Source organism: Microcebus murinus, chromosome 12 (genome assembly GCF_040939455.1).
Source record: "Microcebus murinus isolate Inina chromosome 12, M.murinus_Inina_mat1.0, whole genome shotgun sequence".
NCBI classification, from domain to species: Eukaryota; Metazoa; Chordata; class Mammalia; order Primates; family Cheirogaleidae; genus Microcebus; species Microcebus murinus.
In genome coordinates, this window is record NC_134115.1 from 11,902,619 (window position 1) to 11,923,321 (window position 20,703).

The 20,703-nt window shown below is 39.8% G+C and overlaps 2 protein-coding genes and 1 pseudogene across 10 annotated transcripts in view; 2 read left to right on the forward strand and 1 right to left on the reverse strand.

Moving 5' to 3' along the window:
* LOC142874264 (C-1-tetrahydrofolate synthase, cytoplasmic pseudogene) overlaps positions 1-20,163 on the forward strand; it is a 53,878-nt pseudogene extending 33,715 nt beyond the window's left edge.
* CTSV (cathepsin V) overlaps positions 1-20,703 on the reverse strand; it is a 551,781-nt gene that overhangs the window by 401,742 nt on the left and 129,336 nt on the right. The gene's annotated exons all lie outside the window — the stretch shown is intronic.
* AOPEP (aminopeptidase O (putative)) overlaps positions 1-20,703 on the forward strand; it is a 361,112-nt gene that overhangs the window by 146,015 nt on the left and 194,394 nt on the right. The gene's annotated exons all lie outside the window — the stretch shown is intronic.

Genomic DNA, 20,703 nt, shown 5'->3' on the forward strand with positions numbered 1-20,703 from the left:
ATTTTTAGTAGAGATGGGGTCTCATTCTTGCTCGTGCTGGATTTCTTTATATTCTTGCCGATGTAGTTTTGGATTGCTGCATACAAAACATTTAAGACTAGAGAAGATGCAGCATGCCAGGGGGACTGTTATGACGACTACCAAGAGGAAATATCAAAAGATCAAAGTGTACTTCTGACAGTGTTCTTGTAAAACCAACTGAACCAAATCAAACAAGCCAAAGTTCAAGCAATGTGGGCAGTTCAACAATATTGAGTCTAATTGGTTATAATCCTTATTCAGGGTGTGATCATGATTAAGAACTATAATTCCTGTAAAATAGTCTGATTGAAAGAGTTATCTATTTTTATTAGCCAAGAGACCTACTAGAAGAAATATAAAGGTTAGAAAACCTCAGAAAACCCAACCTTGCCATCCATCACTTAGGATGCTTGCTGACCAACTGTTGGAATCTTGTGTAAATATATTATGTATTCGTTTCTCTTGAGAGATTAATTTCCTTAATGTGTTTGGTGGCAGTATCTAAGGAAATAACAGTATTGGTCACCTTTTAAATAAGCTTTGTATAGTAAAAATCAGGAGAGAGAGAGGTACAGTTTTCAGTTTTGGTCAAATGTAAGCCCCAAACTTGAGCAAAGAGGACATCTAAAATTAAGTGTTCTGTTGACTGTACATGTTATTATCCATCTTTTAGGGAGTGGCTTCTACCCATCTGAACCCCTGGAAGGTCTGATTGTCTACAAAATCCAAGATTTTTCACAATTTATGGGTTAGCTTTAAATTCCATACAACCAATACTACTGCCAAAAGTGAGCCCCCAGGAACTCCACTGGAGTCTTTTTTCAGTGGAAAATAGTTTGTCTTCATTTATTTCAAGATTGGTGCTAATTTGGGTTGTTGACTGTTTGGCCTTTGCTCATAGGAGCTGTTATGGGAATTTTCCGGGGAAGCTATTTGAAGGCAGGAGTGAGCCAGGCCAAATAGCAAGATTCAAACCCACAAGGAAGCAGAATGGAACAAGGAGTTCTCCACAGGCCCAATATAGAACCTTGGGGATTGGAAAAGACGGCCACCTAGTTGCATTTGTACAGGGGTCAGTTACATTTGCCCATAATCTGCATAGTTCCTAAACAGGGTTCAGTGGGAAATTTAGTGTTTTGTGACCCCTTTATAGCATGCTGTAAGGGTGTATAACCACATGTAGTAAAAAAGAACCCTGCTGGATTTAATTGGGTGACATTATACAAGCAATTACTTGTACCCACATAAGTAATTCCCAGGTTTTGAATGTGTGATGTCTGGAAGCACAATATATACCTTTTGCAGTCATCACTTGGATAGGTTATGTATTTAATAATTATCAGGTTAGTCACTGGAAAAGTTTGAGTGTTGTTTCTAGCAAGTGCAGGGAAGCAAGTAGCAGTGATGGTTAAAGTATCAAGGATAGCTTTCCACTCTTCTTTGGAGTTTCAGAGTGACTCTGGGAACATGGAGAGACACTGGTATCTACAATTGTTTTCTGATTTTAGGTGTTTGCCCACAAACCCAAAATTGCTCTGGTTTTGTTCTAGAGAATAAGCTAGTAGAGCTAAAGCCATTCACTGATTATGGGCCCATGGGCTTTCCTGTAGGGAAAAAGAAAGTATTAAGACATCAAGAAATAAGAAAAAAACAAAAAAGGAGAAAAGCACAAGACTTTTGTGATGACAGAGAAGTCTTGATCTGTGATCTTGAGAAAGCTTTTCCTAGAGGCTGCTATCTGTTTCTGGGGAGAAATTTCCCTGGTCAACTTTATCGTAAAGTCTCCAACAGGTATATGATTCCTAGAGTCTTGAAGGGCCCATTTGAGTTGTGAGGTGTGGACCTGAAGCTTCACTGCCATGTGGTGAGGAGAACTTGCTATGGTCCTTTACAGCGGGGTCGAGGGCAGTCTTCCTCTGCTGATATTTCTGGAAGACCAAATCTCCAGGTTATGGACCATGAAGTGTTGGATTATCCTTAGTTGGTGGATCAGGAAAAGCTTCCTTTATCTGGTAAAAGTACACATTGGCCTAAAGCATATCAGAGTTTAGGAGCACAAGAGACACGTGAGGTTCTTTCATTAGGAGCATAAGGGGTCAATTTATGTTTTACAGTGGGAGTGGATCTGATTGACATTAAAGCCAGTGGTAGTACCTTTAGCCAGAGCAACCCAATTTACTCAATTAACTTTGCCAACTTTGGATTATTTTTTGTTTCTTTTTGGGTTTTGTGGGGTTTTTTGTTTTGTTTTTTAAGACAGAGTCTCACTCCGTCACCCAGGCTGGAGTGCAGTGGTGCAACCATACCGCAACCTCAAACTCCTAGGCTCAAGCAGTCCTCCTGCTTTAGCCTCCCAAGTAGAGCTGCAGCTACAGGTGCGCACCACCACACCTGGCTATTTTTTTAAATTTTTTATAGAGATGGGGTTTCTCTATGTTGCCCGGGCTGGTCTCAGATTCCTGGACTCAGGCGATCCTCCTTCCTTAGCTTTCCAAAGTGTTAGGATTACAGGTGTGAGCCATTCTGCCTGGCCCCAATTCAAAAATGCTGTTTCTTCTTTCCACTTTTCCAGAAAACTGAGGATGATAGGGACAATGCCATTGCCATTGTGTTCATAAAAACTGCTTTATATAATGATCTGCCCAGTAAAATGAGTTCCCTTATTGGAGATTTCTTTAGGCAAGCCCCATAATGGGAATGCATTTTCTAATAATTTGTTAGCTACTGTCACAGCATTAACTTTCCTACATGGAAAGCCTCTCCCAACCAAAAATCATACAAACTATTGAAAGAACATACTGATACCCCATTGAGGGTAGCAACTCAATGAAGTCCATCTGTCGATGTTCAAATGGCCCATCAGGTGGCAAAAATACACCACCTGAAGTTTTGATAGTTTTCCCAGGATTATAAGTTTGATCAACCAAATACTGGTTATAAGCCATTTTATCAATTTTGGGATATCACACCACCAATTTTTTAAATAACTTGGATTATTTTGTCTGTTCCATAATGAGCTGTGCAGTACAGGCCTTTTAATAATGAAAACTTCAAAGACTCAGTAAGCCCTCCATGAGTCCACACTTAACATTGAATTTGCATCCTTTCAGAAACCAGTTTTGTTTTTCCGAATCAGATACATTGCACTATTTATTAAATAGGTCATCATAAGGAAGTTGAAACCCCGATCAGTCTTATGAGTTGATTCAAATTGTATATCCTGACAGTTTTAGCCCTAGCTGATTTAGCATAAAAATCTGTAAGGCATTCCCTTGACATTCAGGTTTAGTTTACAGCTTCAATCTTTTTCTTTTTATTTCAGCATATTATGGGGGTACAAACGTTAAGGTTATGTATGTTGCCCGTACTCTCCCTCCCCACTTGAATCAGAGCTTGAAGAGTGACCATCCCCCAAACGTTGTACATCTCACTCTTTATGTTTGTATATACCTATCTCCTCCTCGCCCCCCCTTCACCTGCCCGACACCCGATAAATGTTATTCCTATATGTCCTCTTGAGTGTTGATCCATTAATACCAACTTGCTGGTGAGTCCATGTGGTGCTTGTTTTTCCATTCTTGAGATACTTCACTTAGTAGAATGGGTTCCAGCTCTATCCAGGAAAATACAAGAGGTGCTATATCACCATTGTTTCTTAAAGCCGACTGGTACTCCATGGTATACATATACCACATTTTATTAATCCACTCATGTATTGATGGGCACCTGGGTTGTTTCCACACCTTTGTGATTGTGAACTGTGCTGCTATAAACATTCGAGTGCAGGTGTCCCATTTGTAGAGTGTCATTTGATCTTTGGAATTGCTGGATCAAATAGTAGATCTACTTGTTTTGCTTTAAGGTATCTCTATATTGCTTTCCACAGAGGCTGAACCAGTTTGCAGTCCCACCAGCAGTGTAGGAGTGTTCCTATCTCTCCGCATCCACGCCAACATTTATTATTTGGGGACTTTTTGATAAAGGCCATTCTTACTGGAGATAAGTGATATCTCATTGTGGTTTTGATTTGCATTTCCTTGATGATTAGAGATGTTGAGCATTTTTTCATATGGTTGTTGGCCATTATTCTGTCTTCTTTTGAAAAATTTCTGTTCATGTCCTTTGCCCACTTTTTGATAGGGTTGTTTGATTTTTCCTTGCTGATTTTCCTGAGTTCTAAATAAATTCTAATTACCAGCCCTTTATTGGATGTGTAGCTTGCGAAAATTTCCTCCCATTCTTGGGTCGTCTGTTTGCTCTCTTGACAGTTTCTTTGGCTGTGCAGAAGCTTTGTGATTTGATCAGGTCCCATTTGTTTATTTTTGTTGCTGCTGTGATTGCCTTTGGGGTTTTCTTCATAAATTCTTTGCGTAGGCCAATGTCTAGAAGAGTATTTCCAACGTTTTTCTCTAGAATTCTAATAGTTTCACACCTAATGTTCAAGTCTGTTACCCAGCATGAGTTGATTTTTGTGAGAGGTGAAAGGTGTGGGTCCTGTTTCAGTCTTCTGCATGTGGCTTTCCAGTTTTCCCAGCACCATTTATTTAATAAGGATTATTTTCCCCAGTGTATGTTTTTGTCTGGTTTGTCGAAGATTAGTTGGCTATATGAGGATGGTTTTATATCTGCGTTCTCTGTTCCACTGGTCAATGTCCCTGTTCTAGTGCCAGTCACAAGCTGTTTTAATTACTATAGCCTTGTAGTATAGTTTGAAATCTGGTAAGTAGATACCTCCTATTTTGTTATTGCCTGGGATTGATTTTGGTATACTGGGTCTTCTCTGATTCCATACGAAGTGTAAAACTATTTTTTCTATATCTGTGAAAAATGACGATGGTATTTTAATAGGGATTGCATTGACTCTGACAATGTTGATTCTGCCGATCCATGAGCATGGTATATTCTTCCACCTGTTTACATCCTCTGCTATTTCCTTCTTCAGTGTTTCATAGTTCCCCCTGTAGAGGTCTTTTACCTCCTTAGTTAAATATATTCCAAGGTACTTTATTTTCTTTGTTGCTATTTTGAAGGGAATTGAGTCTTTGATTTGGTTCTCACTTGTACTGTTGTTGGCGTGTATGAATGCCTCTGATTTCTGTGTATTGATTTTGTATCCTGAGACTTTACCAAATTCATTTATCAGTTCAAGGAGTCTCTTGATTGAATCCTTGGGGTTTTCTAGGTATAATATCATGTCATCAGCAAAGAGTGAGAGTTTGATCTCTTCTGCTCCCATTCGGACACCCTTAATTCTGCTCTCTAGTCTGATTGCTATAGCAAGGACTTCCAGCACTATGTTGCATAGAAGTAGAGATAGTGGGCAACCTTGTCTTGTTCCAGTTCTAAGTGGGAATGCTTTCAATTTTTCCCCATTCAGTATGATATTGGCTGTGGGTTTGTCATATATGGCTTGTATCATTTTTAGGTAAGCCCTGTCTATGCCTATTTTGTTGAGCGTTCTTCTCATAAAAGGGTGTTGAATTTTGTCAAATGCTTTTTCTGCATCTATTGAGAAGATCATATGGTCTTTGTTTTTGCTTCTGTTTATATGGTGAATTACATTTATAGCAGCTTCAATCTTAATAATGGTCATCTGTGATGGTAACAGGGTAGCAGAAAGGAGTTTACCTATTTGGAGTCTGTTTTTGATAGGGGTCATACTAGAAGTGAGAAACCCTCATTGTTCCCAGAACATTCCAAAACCATGTACTACTCCAAAAGTATATCTGGTCTCTGTATAAATATTTACTGACTTGTCCTTAACTACCCGACAAGCTCGGGTGGGAGTAAAACCCTCAGAGGGTTGAGCTGATGTAAATTGAGGAAGAGTTCCCTTGTCTTTTAAGTCATTTTGGGTGGTAACAGCATACCCTGCCTGATATTTTCCTTCTGAGTTTTTGGCATGGACCTCTCAACAAGTATTAACACAGGATTATCCAGTGGAGTAGCTTGTAAATCAACACGAGGAACCACTACTTCTGATACTACACTTACATAATTGTGGTCTTCACCATCATCAGGCAGAGTTAATAGAGCATCAGGGTTAAGTAGATTGCAGTGTTTAAGTGGAGATTAGAAGAAGACAGGAGAATTTCGTAAGATACTAGTCTACTTGCTGAAAAATGCTGAGCTTAGTTAGAATTTAATAGACTTTCCACGGCATGTGGATCTTGCAAATTATGTTTATGCCCTAAAACCAGCTCAGATAAAGCTTCTACCAACTTGGCTGCTGCTGCTGCTGCTGCTGCTTTTAAACACTTAGGATATGCCTTGGCTGTTGGGTCTAATTGCAGGCTATAATATGCAGTGGGCCTATGTGTTCCGTGTTCCTCCATGTTCTTGGGTAAGAACTCCTAGTGCCTGACTGTTACATTCATGAACGAACAAGATAAAAGGTTTAGTGTAATTTGAAAGTCCTAAAGCTTGGGGCTACTGTAAAGCCAGTTTTATTTGGGCTGAAGCCTGCTCATGACTGTCTTCCCAAGGTAAAGGCTCTGGGACTGTGTTTCCAATGAGCTCATACAGTAGTAAAGCTATTATGGAACAATTTGGGACCCAGGACCTGCAATATCCTGCAAGTCCATGGAAACCTCTTAATTGTCTTTGGTTGCAGGCACAGGAAGACTTTGAATAGGTTTTATGCTCTCAGGTGAGAGACAGATCCCTTCAGGAGTCATGTCCCAAACAGTAGACTTTTTCTCTACTGAAGTTTCACCATCAAAGCCTTGTGACCTTTATGTGTGAGTTGTTGTAAAAGATAAACTGAGTCAATTTTAGAGCTTTAGTGGGAGAGCATGCAACAGGTCATCTATTAATACACACTGAATAAGAGTTGGGTTAAGGAAACTGTAGGGTTAATCCTGATGCAGTGCCTGGGAAAAATGTGAAGGGTGTTCAGTAAACCCTTGTGACATTATGGTCTGGGTGTTCTGGTGGTTTTTCTAAGTAAAGGCAAATAAGTATTGCTTCTCTTTATGAACTGGAATGCTAAAGAAGGCAGAGCAGAGGTCTATTATCATGAACCACTTTGAATCAGCAGATACATTAGATAACAAAGTATTAGGATTTGTGACTACAGAAAACATTGGTATTACAATTTTATTAATTGTCTATAAGTCTTGAACCTTGGCCAGGCCCAGTGGCTCACACCTATAATCCTAGTACTCTGGGCGACTGAGGTGGGAGGATCACTTGAGCTCAGTAGTTCAAGACCAGTCTGAGCAAGAAAGAGACCGTGTCTCTACTAAAAGTAGAAAAAATTATCTGGGTGTGGTGGTACGTGCCTATAGTCCCAGCTATTTGGGAGGCTGAGGCAGGAGGATTGCTTGAACCCAGGAGTTTGAGGTTGCTATGAGCTAGGGTGATGCCATGGCACTCTAACCCCAGCAACAGAGCGAGACTCTGTATATAAAAAAAAAAAAGTCTTGAATGTTGTTTGGTTTTTTAAATGGTAAGATTGGAGTGTTATATGGACTGGTACATGGAGCTGTAAGTACTTGTTTAATTAAATCTGCAATTGGTGAAAGCCCTTGAATTGCTTTGGGTTTTGGTGGATATTGGGGTAATTTAGACAAAGATTTAGAATGATCTATTTGGATTTTTATAGGTTCTGTACTTTTAATTCCTCCTATATCAGTTGAGGAAGAGGTATTTAAACATTTAGGGATTTTAGAAAGGTCTGAGGCATTACAGGCCTGAGTTTCACTCTTACCAATTCCTGCCTGCAGAGAGTCTAACAGTTCTGGTTCAGAAGTCAGGAAAGTTTAAGATTATTTCTCTCTCTGAGGATAATTTTATATGCCTCTTTAGTTTTGAGAGTAAGTCTCACCCTATCAAGTTTACTGGTAAAAAGTTTACATAGTAAAAAGGTATGCTTTTCTGAAAATAGGCTCAGAATCAATTGGATGTATTCACATATGGGAACCTCTTATACTTAATTCGAAGCCCCCACCACAGATATGACTTTTTTACTTTGAGGGATTTGTTGGCTTATTTTTTTTTTTTTATTTTTTTTTTTTCCTGAAGAAAGTCAGCAGGTATTGTTGGCTTATTAAAGTGGGGTTTATGGTAGATAAAGTGGCTCCGGTATCTACCAGGATTACACAAGAGTCCCTTTCTCCATGTTTATTTAAGGAATTACAGGGAGCAGTTTTACCAGAGAATACTCTGGGGCTTCGTCAGTGTTGATTATCATCGTGAGAGCTGAGATCTCTTGGGCTTCCTCTAGTGGGGAAACAGTCTAGCCTAACAGCAGTAGGCGTATTGGTGATAAACTGGTATGAAAGTGGACAGTCTCTTTTCCAGTGTCCTGGCTGTTTGCATTGAAGGCAGACATCTTAGGGTAGAACATTCCTTGTTCTAGGATTTCTTGGGTTTGATATAAAATAAAAAAGTAGGACTGTTTGGTCCTGGCCCCCATAACTATAGTAATCGGAGAGAGAGAGCTTGTTAGCCTTTGGTGTCTTTCTTGCTCTAGAGTCCTCTGAGTATATTCAGCTACAGGCTACCGATTCAGTCCTAGCTGAAACTTCCCATCCAGCTTTACCTTCGGGATAGCATGCATCTATAAATAGAGCAGTTAATGCCATTCCAGCCCCTGCAGGAAATACCCCTTGCTGTATTTTGAGCCCAGAATGTTTGACGGTGTTTCTAAGCGAGTTCTGTGATCTGAAACTGGTTTGTCCTTTTTTCATCTGCAAAATTGTGTGATAAACCAATTGATTTTTTTTATGGAAAAATCTTAGGAATTGAATCTAAAAGGTTTTCAGTAAATTTTCTATCTCTGCTTAGTCCTTCTTCTGAGGAGGTTTTGGGGAGCCTTTAATATCGTCCTCAGGTTTGTCCTATTCTGCTGCTGCCATCCACTTTCAAGCTTTGCCAGGTACCAGTGCTACGTGAATGAATCAGTAAAGGTCAGGAAGTCCTGGACTGTAAGATCCTATAAGGATTCTAAATTCCTCAGTATATTTTTGAGGCTTTCCCCTTGGGTTAGGGAAGCCCTTTACAGTGGGTCTAAGCTGAGTTTTAGACCATGGAGTCAAGATAGTTACAGCAGAAAGGTCTGGCTGATCAGAAGTTATTACTTTGTAAGGAGTCTAACTTCTCTTTTTTCATCATCTTCAGGGTGAAAAGGTAATTTAGTCAAAACATTAGTGGATTCAAAGTATTTAGGTAGAAATGGATAAAGACAAGGAATAGTAAGGGTTAGTTCATAATACAGTCCTCTTTTGTCATATCTCTAGTCTATTGTTTAAAATTTTTGTTTTCAAAGGTCAATCCCTTGGAAAAAAATTTTTTTTGTTTGCTTTTTGCAAAGACTCTTTTAAGGAGACAAATTTTGATTTGTTTAGTCTTTTGGATGCCTCACATACCAATTAAAGAACATATCCCATTGTTTTTGCAGGGGTTTTGATCCCCCTTTTTCTAATATGCCTTACAAATAAACAATTTTATCCAAATTAAAACTTCCCCATTGTGGCTATCTCAATTCTGAATTGTTTCTAGTAAGATTAACCCACTTTTCTAAAAATGTACACGTATTGGGCCCATAATTTTTATACATAAAATTATATGGAGTCCCAGAAGGTGAATTCCCAGACTCCTTGGATTGAAATGAGCACATTATCAAAAGGGTACTTACCTGAAGTCTGAGGCCTCTGAGTGAAATCCAGTTAATGGTCCTGTACCCAGTCCAGTCTAAATATTGCTCAAATAAACAGAGAGTTCAGGACACGAATTAGTGGAGCTTGGAATTCTAGAGAAAACTCACCCACCACCTCTAGTTTCAAACAAGAGGGCAGTGAGCTCAGCTGGCGTCACAGGTATCTCACCTGGTTTCCTGGTGCTTTTGGGAGTTGCTGGAGTTTTACTTTAGATCCTCACTTCCAACACCAGATCTGTTAAAGGAGAAACTGTAGAGAAATTTAACAGAGTTTAATTGAGCAAGAAAGAATCAAAAGAGATTCATGAATATTTGTAGTTCTTATGTAAGAACTCGAGTATGCCAGTATGGAGGCTGAGCCATATGTGTAGTAAGAGGAATATTTCTCATTTCAAATTTTAGTTTAACAGTGTAGGTCAGGGGTCCTCAGACTTTTTAAAGAGGGGCCAGTTCACTGTCCCTCAGCCTGTTGGAGGGCCGGACTATAGTTTAAAAAAAACTATGACCAAATTCCTACGCACACTGCACATATCTTATTTTGAAGTAAAAAAACAAATGGGCAAAAACACCCGCATGTGGCCTGCGGGCTGTAGTTTGAGGACGCCTGGTGTAGATTATTCTATATGAGAATGATGAAGTTATAAGAATAATTCTAAATATCAGCAAAATAAATTTTTTTCATCTGTCTATCTAGCATAAATTTTCTCCTATGAAACAGTTTGGCTTGATGGCAGAAGACGTTAGTTACAAATGTTAGCTGTGAGCTGAAGATTGAGATAAAGATCTGAAAAATGTTATCCGACATAATAAAGACCATACAGAGAGGATGAGTGAGGAGACCACACAGAATGATGGCTATTGTGGCACCTGCATGCCAGGCAAAGGTTCTGGAAACTGAGACCTAGGGTAAATTTCTGGCCACAACTTCATTCATCAGGACTGTACCCCGGGAACTAGGCCCCAAGATGGATTGCTTCCACTTTGGAATTTCAGGGGGAGCATCCCTACCTCCTGCTCAGCTGCTCTGGACTGCAGAGAGCTGCCTGGGTCTCCCCTGTGGGCCTCATCCTCATCAGCACTAAGCAAGTCCCAAGCCCGGGGGAAGCCTTTCCCTTTCTGGTTCTGAGAGAAATGGTGAGAGGAAGAAACCATGAAATACCTTTTAATCACCCTGTTTATTTTTTCTTTTGCCCCTAATTATTTTTTCAGATTGTCCTTAATTATTATCCAGGCAGAATTATTAATGAAAAACAATTAAGGATGCTTAAGTGAGACTTTGAAATCCAAACCCAAGAGAGCTGTTCTACCAGCTAAAGAATGAATTTGTAAGGAATTGGCCTGTGGTATCCCAACTAAACTCCTAGGAAAAGTTGAAAATGAGATTTCTCTTTAGCCAGAAGGGACTTTCTGACTACATGCATATTTAGGCTAACTTGGGATAGTCACAAAATATGAAATACATATTGCCATTTGAAAAGAATTGGAATATAATGGAAGCAGTACAGCACAGAGCACAGACTCTGAAGTAGCACGGCAGGGTGCTAACCCCAGCCCTGCGGATTGTTAGCTGTGTAATCTTGGGGAAGTTCCTTAACCTGCCTGCGTTTCAGTTTCTTCATCTGAGACGTGGGGACAATATTACTACCGTACCTATCTCACAGGGTCATTAAAATGAAATGAGTTAATTCATGTATAGCTCTTAAATCAGAGACTGGTGCAAAGTGCTGTATTAATATTTGCTGCTAGCATTGTTATTATTTTATACTAAAAAATGTAAAAATAATCCTGTATTAGTTATCTACTGACATGCGAATGGTTAAGGGAAGAAAGCATGGAGGAGTACACTTACGAAGTTTTTATGATCCAGGCTTGGCAATGGCTAACGTCATTCCTACTCACATTCCTCATCTAGATCTGTCACCCAAGTGTAGTGGAAGCTGGGAAATGTAGCCCAATACTGTGAGTCCAGGAACAAGAAGAGAATGTGGATTTTGCTGAGCAGAATTCTTTGTGAACCCAAAACACATCCATAATTCCTAGGAGTTTTTGCACCCTTGGGTTAAAAACCACTGGAATAAGGAAATCAAATGGGTAACATATAAGTACAATAATCATATTTTCCTAACTGAAAATTAAAATGACCTAAATTTTTTCTCTGATTTGTGAAAGATTTTTTTTATGAAAAGTCTTATAAAATCACAAAACTAAATTAATTTGGTTGTATATTTTAAGAGTTTCCTTTACTGAAAGGGATATAACTATATGAACTCAGGGCAGTGCCAGAAGATCTGAAACACATTCTCTGTTCAGTAAGAAACTACTGACTGATCTTTATGAAATCCATGCTCTATTGGCTCAGTAGCCAGGGTCAGTGTCAGTACCACCTGAGGTTGGTAGAGTTGAAACCAAAAAGTGTCGTGAAAATTAAAACCACAAAACTTTGTGGAAACTTGAGAGGCCTGGATGAAACCCAAGGGTCAGAGCAATGTAAAGTTGACTGATGAAAAAGCTAACCAAAAGGAGAGGCAAAAGTAATGTGCATCTGTCAGGTGGTGGGCAATGGAATTTCCTTGGCACTTTTTAAAGTACACAAATAAAATATAGCCAGGGGCCAGGTGTGCTTTTTAAACATTCCTGAGAAAATGTCCATAAACTGAATTTATAAAAACCCAATTTTAATGCAGAAATGTAGAAAAGATACCTATGTAATCAAGCCCTGTAGGAAAAGCTAAAAATCCTTTTTATTCATGTGGTTTATAAGCCTAAGCATTTGCTAATTTCCTTGAAGTAGATTATTCTACTAGTTCACATGACATATTTAAGAAGACAAACTTGTGACGATTTTTAAAATCCAGAATAGAAATAGGCTAACTTTGTGGGTTTTTTTTTCTGTTCACATTTTCTACAAGGAACATAATGCTTAGTGAATTAGGAAAGGTAAAAGGAAGATGATATCATGTAAGATTTTCTTCAAAAAGGGATGTAGCCTGATTTCCTATAGTTTGATTGTTTCCTATTGCTTTGTATCTTTGAATATCGTGGAATGTTGTGGTCACATTTTATGCAAGGGTTCTACAACGTTGTAAATTAAACTCATAAGTCTAAAATTCCAATAAATGTAATTATCTTGAATATTCCTTAAAGTACCCACAAAATAAACTATATATGGATTTGTTTATATAAATCTATTGTATAATATGAATATATTATATAGATTAAGGTACAGTCCATGATGAAATACATTAATATATGCAAAGTGTTGTCTCATGGTACTATTTATTAGTCTGTGTTTTATTATTATGAATAGGTATAATTTAATTCAAGTAAGTTAATTCACACACAATGGAATTCCATGGAATTCACACAAGATAGAATAAGCACTGGACTTGAATTGAAAGTCCTGGTCTTTTGTGACCTTGGACAAATCATTTGACCTTTCCATGCCTTGCCTTTGTTGCCTGTAAGATGAGGTTTACACTTCTTACTTCATAAGTACTATTAAAGATCAAATGAAATAATGTAAACCTATCAGGAGGCCTTTACTAGATTGCAAGTGTTGGAAGGACAGGTACCCCATGTCAGTCTTATTGCTATTGACTTTTCGTGAACTTCTACTGGAAGTCACATTGGAAGACCAAATCACTGAGGTAGTTCAGTCCTCTGTTTCCTGCCCAGGGTCAGACACTGTTAGATAGACCTCTGCACAGAGTGGCGTCAACATATCTGAAGTAATGAAGGCAAACTAGGCTTTTTTCTTGAACTTCAGCCTATGCAGAAAAGCTAGAGCTCTGAGTGTTTAAGTGCAATAAGCCCATACAGAAATCCAGTGTAAACACTAGAAATTTCCCTCATTAGGCAGTGAGCAATGGGTTTTATTGGGAAAGGATTTGTCATGTTGAAAATTTTCCAATTCTAAGGCCATTGTTTGCTTTGACTGACTATTAAAAATATGTCTGTTCACCAAACTTTCACCTTTTTTCCAATATGACATCTTAAAGAGAGGATTATTTTAATTACAGTAGCACCTAATTTGATTAATGACAGGGAAAGGAGTAAAAATGAAAAATGAGCAAGAAAATCTAGCCATAACAGCTGAGGTGGCTGTGTCAACCAATTACAGTTTTATTCCCTTCTCCACAAAATGAGACTTTAAACATTTTTGGCTATAGTGCTCACTTAATGTTGATCCATCAGAGAATAAATTGAGATGGAATCATAAAAAACTCTACTGTGCATGCGTGTGTGTGTGTGTGTGTGTGTGTGTGTGTGTGTGTGTTTATTTCAAAATAATTATAGAGTCAGAGGAAGTTGCAAAGAAATGTATAGGGAGGTCGTTTGGACCCATCACTCAGCCTTCCCCATTGTTAACATTTTGCATTTTACATAACTATACTACAATACCAAACCCAGCAAATTGACATTGGTATAATCCACAGTTTATTCAGATATCACCAGTTATATATGCATTAATTTCTGTGTGTATGTATAGTTCTATGCAATTGTATCATGTATGTAGCTGCCACTACCCCATATAACTACCACCACAATCAAGATACTTAACTGTACCATCACCACAAGGCTCCCTTATGCTACCCTGTTGCAACTATACCTGCCCTTCCCTCCTACTCAACCCCCCATCCCTCACCTCTGACAACCACTGATTTGTTCTCGTTTTCTATAGTTATGTTATTTCACAAATGTTATTTAAATGGATATAAGTGGAATTATGCTGTAGCTATCCTTTTGAATTTAGCTCTTCTTCTTTTCCTTTGTTTTTTTTGTTTTTTGTTTTTTGTTGTTTTTTTTAGAGCCAGGGTCTCACTCTATCACCCAGTCTGGAGTGCAGTGGCAGTCATAGCTCACTGCAGCCCTGAACTCCTGGTCTCAAGTGATCCTCCTGCCTCTGACTAGCTGGGATTACAGGCACAAACCACTGTGCCCAGATTAATTTTTTCACTCAGCATATTTCCTTGAGGTTCATCCAAGCTGTTATGTGTCTCATTAGTTTATTCCTTTTTTATTACTGAGTAGAATTCCATGGTATGGATATACTACAGTTTGTTTAACCATTTACCACTGCAGGACATTTGGGCACTTTCCACTATTTGGCTATTACAAACAAAGCTGATGTGAACATTCACATACAAGTTTCTACATGAAAATAAGTTTTCATTTCTCTATATGAATGCCCAAGACAATACAATTGCTGGGTTGTATGGTAAGTTCATTTTTAGTTTAAAACTATTCCTCAGAGAGGCCATGCCATTTTACATTCCTTCCAGCAGTATATGAGTAATTCAGTTTCTCTACTTCCTCACTAGCATTTAGTGTTAACATTATTTTTTTATTTTTGCCAATCTGATAGGTATATAGTGATATCACGTTGTGGTTTTAATTCACATTTCTTTTCTAATGGCCAATTATGTTGAATATTTTTCATGTGCTTATGTGCCATCTCTATGTCCTCTTTGGTGAAGTGTCTGTGCATGTCTTTTGCCCACCTTCTAACTGGATTATTTGATTTTTAATGTTGAGTTTTGAGAGTTTTTAGTTTCAGTGATTTATGCTCTGGTCTATAACATTTCCTTCCTTCTGTTTGCTGTGGGTTTATTTTGCTCTTTTTTTTTTTTTAAGTTTCTTGAACATCTTAATTATTGATTTGAGATCTTTCCTCTTTTCCATTATAAGCAATTAGTGCTATAAGTTTACTTCTCAGTACTGCTTTATCTGTATCCCATAGACTTTGATGTTTTCATTCAGTTCTATATATTTTTAAATTTTTCTTTGAGATTTCTTTGAGCCATGAATTATTATGCATTATTGTTTAATTTCCAAGTGTTTGGAGATTTTGTTATTGATTGCTTTCTAGTTTCATTCCATTATGGTCAGAGAATATATATGACTTCAATTCTTTTAAATTTGTTAATATTAGTTTTGTGAACAAGAGTCTATTGGGGTGAATGTTCCATGGGTACTTGAAAAGCATGTGCATTTTGCTGTTGGGTAGAGTGTTTTATAAGTGCCAGTTTGATCTTGTTTGTTGATGATATTATTCAGTCCTTTCAGTTTCTTACTGATTTTCTGTCTAGTTGTTCTATCAATTGCTGAAAGTAGGATGTTGAAGTGACCAACTACAATTGTAGATTTGCCCATTTTTCCTTTCCGCTTTATTGGTTTCTGCTTCATGTACTTTTCACTTCTGTTGTCTGGAGCACACCCATTTAGAATGGCTGTATCTTTTTGTCAGAGTAATCTGCTTTGTAGCTTGTACTTTTCTTTGCTGTGAAGTCTACTTCATCTGATAATAATTTAATTACTCCTGTGTTTTTGGATTAATGTTTATATAATATGTTTTTTTCCATCCTTTTACTTTCAACCTACCTATTTGTTATGTTTGAAATAAATTTCTTGTTAGCAGTTTCTTCTATAATTAGGTTGGATTTTGGTTTTTAATTGGTACATATACACCATTTACATTTAATGGAATTATTGTTATGTTATGGCTTAAATTTGCCATTATATTATTTGTTTTATCTTTGTTTCTCTGTCATTCTTCTGTTTCTCTTTTCTTGCTTTCCATTTTGATTATTAGTTTTTAGTATATCACATTTTATAGTTTTCATTGTGGTTTCTCAGTGCCTGGGGTCCCCTATCTCCGGGCCGCAGCCTGGTACTGGTCTATGGCCGGTCAGGAAACGGGCTGTGCATCACTGTCTGAGCTCCACACTCTCCCCCTTACCCTCAACACCCTCCCACCCCCGGTCTGTAGAAAAATTGTCTTCCATGAAACCGGTCCCTGGTGCTCAAAAGGTTGGGGACTGCTGCTCTATGCAATATCATATACATATGTAACGTATCACAGTCTACTGTTGTTAATATTTTAACCTTTCATGTGAAGTGCAGACCCCTTACATTTAGATCCATTTACCCTCCCCATTTAAAAAATACATTTGTCTTATATATTTCCTCTAGATATATTGCATATCACATTAGGTAGTCTTACAACTTTTGATTCACCCATAAAATATAAGTTAACCCATGAGGTGAAAGAACAGTCTATTATGTGTTCTTCTATTTTTACCCATGCTATTCTTCCTTCCCTTCTGAATGTCCTAACCTTCTTCCGTTATAATTTTGTTGCAAGAGCTTCCTTTAGCCATTCATTAAGGGTAGATATGCTAGCAACAAATCCTCTTAATATTCCTTCATCTGAGAATGTCTTTATTTCCCCTTTATTCCTGAAAGATAGTTTCACTATATGTATAGGATTTAGAGCTGACATTTCTTTGAGCACTTGAAAAATACTGTGTGTGCCATGTCTTTTTGGCCTCCATGGTTTCAGATAGGGAAATTATTGTCTTTCAAACTGATATTTCTTTATGGGTACTGTGTCATTTCTCTGTTTATTCAAGATTTTTTTCTTTGACTTTTGTTTTCAGAAGGTTAATCTTGGGGTGTATTGCAACTAGAATGTGGATCTGGCAGCCAACAACTGTGGTCATGGGCACCAGCAAAAATCCTGATGGGGGAGGAGGCCTATGAGCAAATAAGGGAGAGACTGAAGAATGAAGTCACTCAGATGAAGGAGCAAGTACCTGGTTTCACACGAGGCCTGGCAATTTTACAGGCTGGCGACAGACATGATTCCAATCTTTATATAAATGTGAAGCTGAAGGCTGCTGAAGAGGTTGGGATCAAAGCCACTCACATTAAATTACCAAGAACAGCCACAGAATCTGAGGTGTTAAAGTACATTAGATCTTTGAATGAAGACTCTACCGTACATGGATTCATACTGCAGCTACCTTTAGATTCAGAAAATGCTATTAACATTGAAGCAGTGATCAATGCTATCACACCCGAAAAGGATGTGGATGGATTGACTAGTATCAGTGCTAGGAAACTCACTAGAGGTGATCTAAATGACTGTTTTGTCCCTTGTACGCCTAAAGGATGCTTGGAACTCATCAAAGAGACAGGGGTGGAGATCGCCGGAAAGTACGCCATGGTGGTCGGGTGCAGTAAAATAGTAGGAGCCCCAATGTATGACTTGCTTCTGTGGAACAATGCCACAGTGACCACCTGCCACTCTAAGTCTGCCAGTCTGGGTGAGGAGGTAAATAAGGTGACATCCTGGTGGTTGCAACTGGTCAGCCTGAAATGGTGAAAGGAGAGTGGATCAAACCTGGGGCAATAGTCATTGACTATGGGATCAATTATGTCCCAGATGATACAAAATCAAATGGGAGAAGGATTGTGGGTGATGTGGCATACAATGAGGCCAAAGAGCGGGCGGGATTCATCACTCCTGTTCTCGGTGGCGTCGGGCCCATGACGGTGGCAATGCTGATGCAGAGCACGGTAGAGAGTGCAAGGGGTTTCCTGGAGAAATACAAGCCAGGAAATGGAGTATTCAGTATAACAACCTTAACCTGAAGACACCTGTTCCAAGTGACATTGCTATATCACGATCTTACAAACCAAAGCCCATTGGTACACTGGCTCGAGAATTTGGCCTGTTCTCTGAAGAGGTGGAATTGTATGGTGAGACAAAGGCCAAAGTCCTGCTGTCAGCACCAGAACGCCTGAAACACCAGCCTGACGGGAAATACGCGGCGGTGACTGGAATAACTCCAACGCCCCTGGGAGAAGGGAAAAGTACAACCACAGTCGGGCTGGTGCAAGCCCTGGGTGCCCATCTTTTCCAGAACGTCTTTGCGTGTGTGCAACAGCCTTCCCAGGGCCCCACCTTTGGAATAAAAGGTGGTGCTGCAGGAGGTGGCTACCCCCAGGTCATTCCTATGGAAGAGTTTAATCTCCACCTCACTGGTGACATCCATGCCATCACTGCAGCTAATAACCTGGTTGCTGCGGCCATTGATGCCCGCATATTCCATGAACTGACCCAGACAGACAAGGCTCTCTGTAATCGTTTGATGCCCTCAGTAAATGGAGTGAGAAAGTTTTCTGATATCCAAATCCGAAGGTTAAGGAGACTAGGCATTGAAAAGACTGACCCTACCACACTGACAGACGAAGAGATAAACAGATTTGCAAGATTGGATAGTGATCCAGAAACCATAACTTGGCAAAGAGTGTTGGATACCAATGATAGATTCCTGTGGAAGATCACAATTGGACAGGCTCCAATGGAGAAAGGGCACACACGGACGACCCAGTTTGATATCTCAGTGGCCAGTGAAATCATGGCTGTCCTGGGCCTCACCAGTTCTCTGGAAGACATGAGAGAGGGACTGGGCAAAATGGTGGTGGCCTCCAGCAAAACAGGGGAGCCCATCAGTGCGGAAGACCTGGGGGTGAGTGGCGCGTTGACAGTGCTTATGAAGGACGCGATCAAGCCTAACCTCATGCAGACGTCAGAGGGCACTCGGGTGTTCGTCCACGCCGGCCCGCTCGCCAACATCGCACGTGGGAATTTGTGTATCATCGCAGACCGGGTCGCACTCAAGCTTGTCGGCCCAGAAGGGTTTGTGGTGACCGAAGCTGGATTGGGAGCAGACATTGGAATGGAAAAGTTTTTTAACATCAAATGCCGGTACTCTGGCCTCCGCCCTCACGTGGTGGTGCTCGTTGCTACTGTCAGGGCTCTTAAAATGCAGGGGGCAGCCCCACGGTCACCGCCGGACTGCCTCTTCCCAAGGCTTACATAGAGGAGAACCTGGAGCTGGTTGAAAAAGGTTTCAGTAACTTGAAGAAACAAATTGAAAATGCAAGAATGTTTGGAGTTCCGGTTGTAGTGGCTGTGAATGCGTTCAAGACAGATACAGAGGCTGAGCTGGACCTCATCACCCGCCTTGCCCGAGACCATGGAGCTTTTGATGCTGTGAAGTGCACTCACTGGGCAGAAGGGGGCAAGGGTGCCTTCGCCCTGGCGCAGGCTCTCCAGAGAGCCGCACAGGCACCCAGCAGCTTCCGACTCCTTTATGACCTCCAGCTCCCAGTTGAGGGTAAAATCAGGATCATTGCGCAGAAGATCTACGGGGCAGATGACATTGAATTGCTCCCTGAAGCTCAGCACGGAGCCGAAGTCTACACGAAGCAGGGCTTTGGGAATCTACCCATCTGCAGGGCCAAGACACACTCGTCTTTGTCTCACAACCCAGAGCAAAAAGGCGTGCCTACAGGCTTTGTTCTGCATATTCGCGACATCCGTGCCAGCGTTGGGGCTGGTTTTCTGTACCCCTTAGTAGGAACGATGAGCACAATGCCTGGACTCCTTGCCCGGCCCTGCTTTTATGATACTGATTTGGACCCTGAAACTGAACAGGTGAGTGGACTGTTCTAAACAGATCAATCTATCTTCAAGGAGCTACTTTGAAAGTTTGGCCAGTATCTCTTCAGGCCCACTGGGAGTTAGTCAAGAGAAGTCAGCCCCTTCCCTGAAGATCTTCTGAAATATATAGTGAGAGTTTCTCCAGAAGACTTAATTCTCATCATCATGTATAAATTAACATAAACCATGCACATTTCTGTTCACTTTAGTGAAGATCCACAGAATAAAAGGAAATAATTTTGCTAAAAAAAATAATAAATAATAAAAAAGAAGGTTAATCTTGATATATCTTGGCATGAGTTTCTTCGGATTTATCCTTTTTAGAATTTATCCAGCTAAATTTGGGGGGGTTTCAGTTATTATTTCTTTTCTTTTCTTCTCTTTTCTTTTCTGGGTCTTACTTTGTTGCCCAGGCTGGAATGCAATGGTGCAATCATAGCTTACCACACCTCAGCCTCAAACTCCTGGGCTCAAGCAATCCTCCCACCTCAGTCTAGTGAGTAGCTGGGATTACAGACACATGCCCCCATGCTCAGATGATTTTTGTTACTTTTTGTAGAGATGGGGTCTCACTATGTTACTTGGGGCAGTCTTAAATTCATGGCCTTAAGCGATCCTACTGCCTAGGCCTCCCAAAGTGCTGGGATTGCAGGTGTGAGCCACTGTATCCAACCTTCCAGTCATTATTTCTATGAATATCTCTTCAAACCTATGCTCTTCTTCCTCT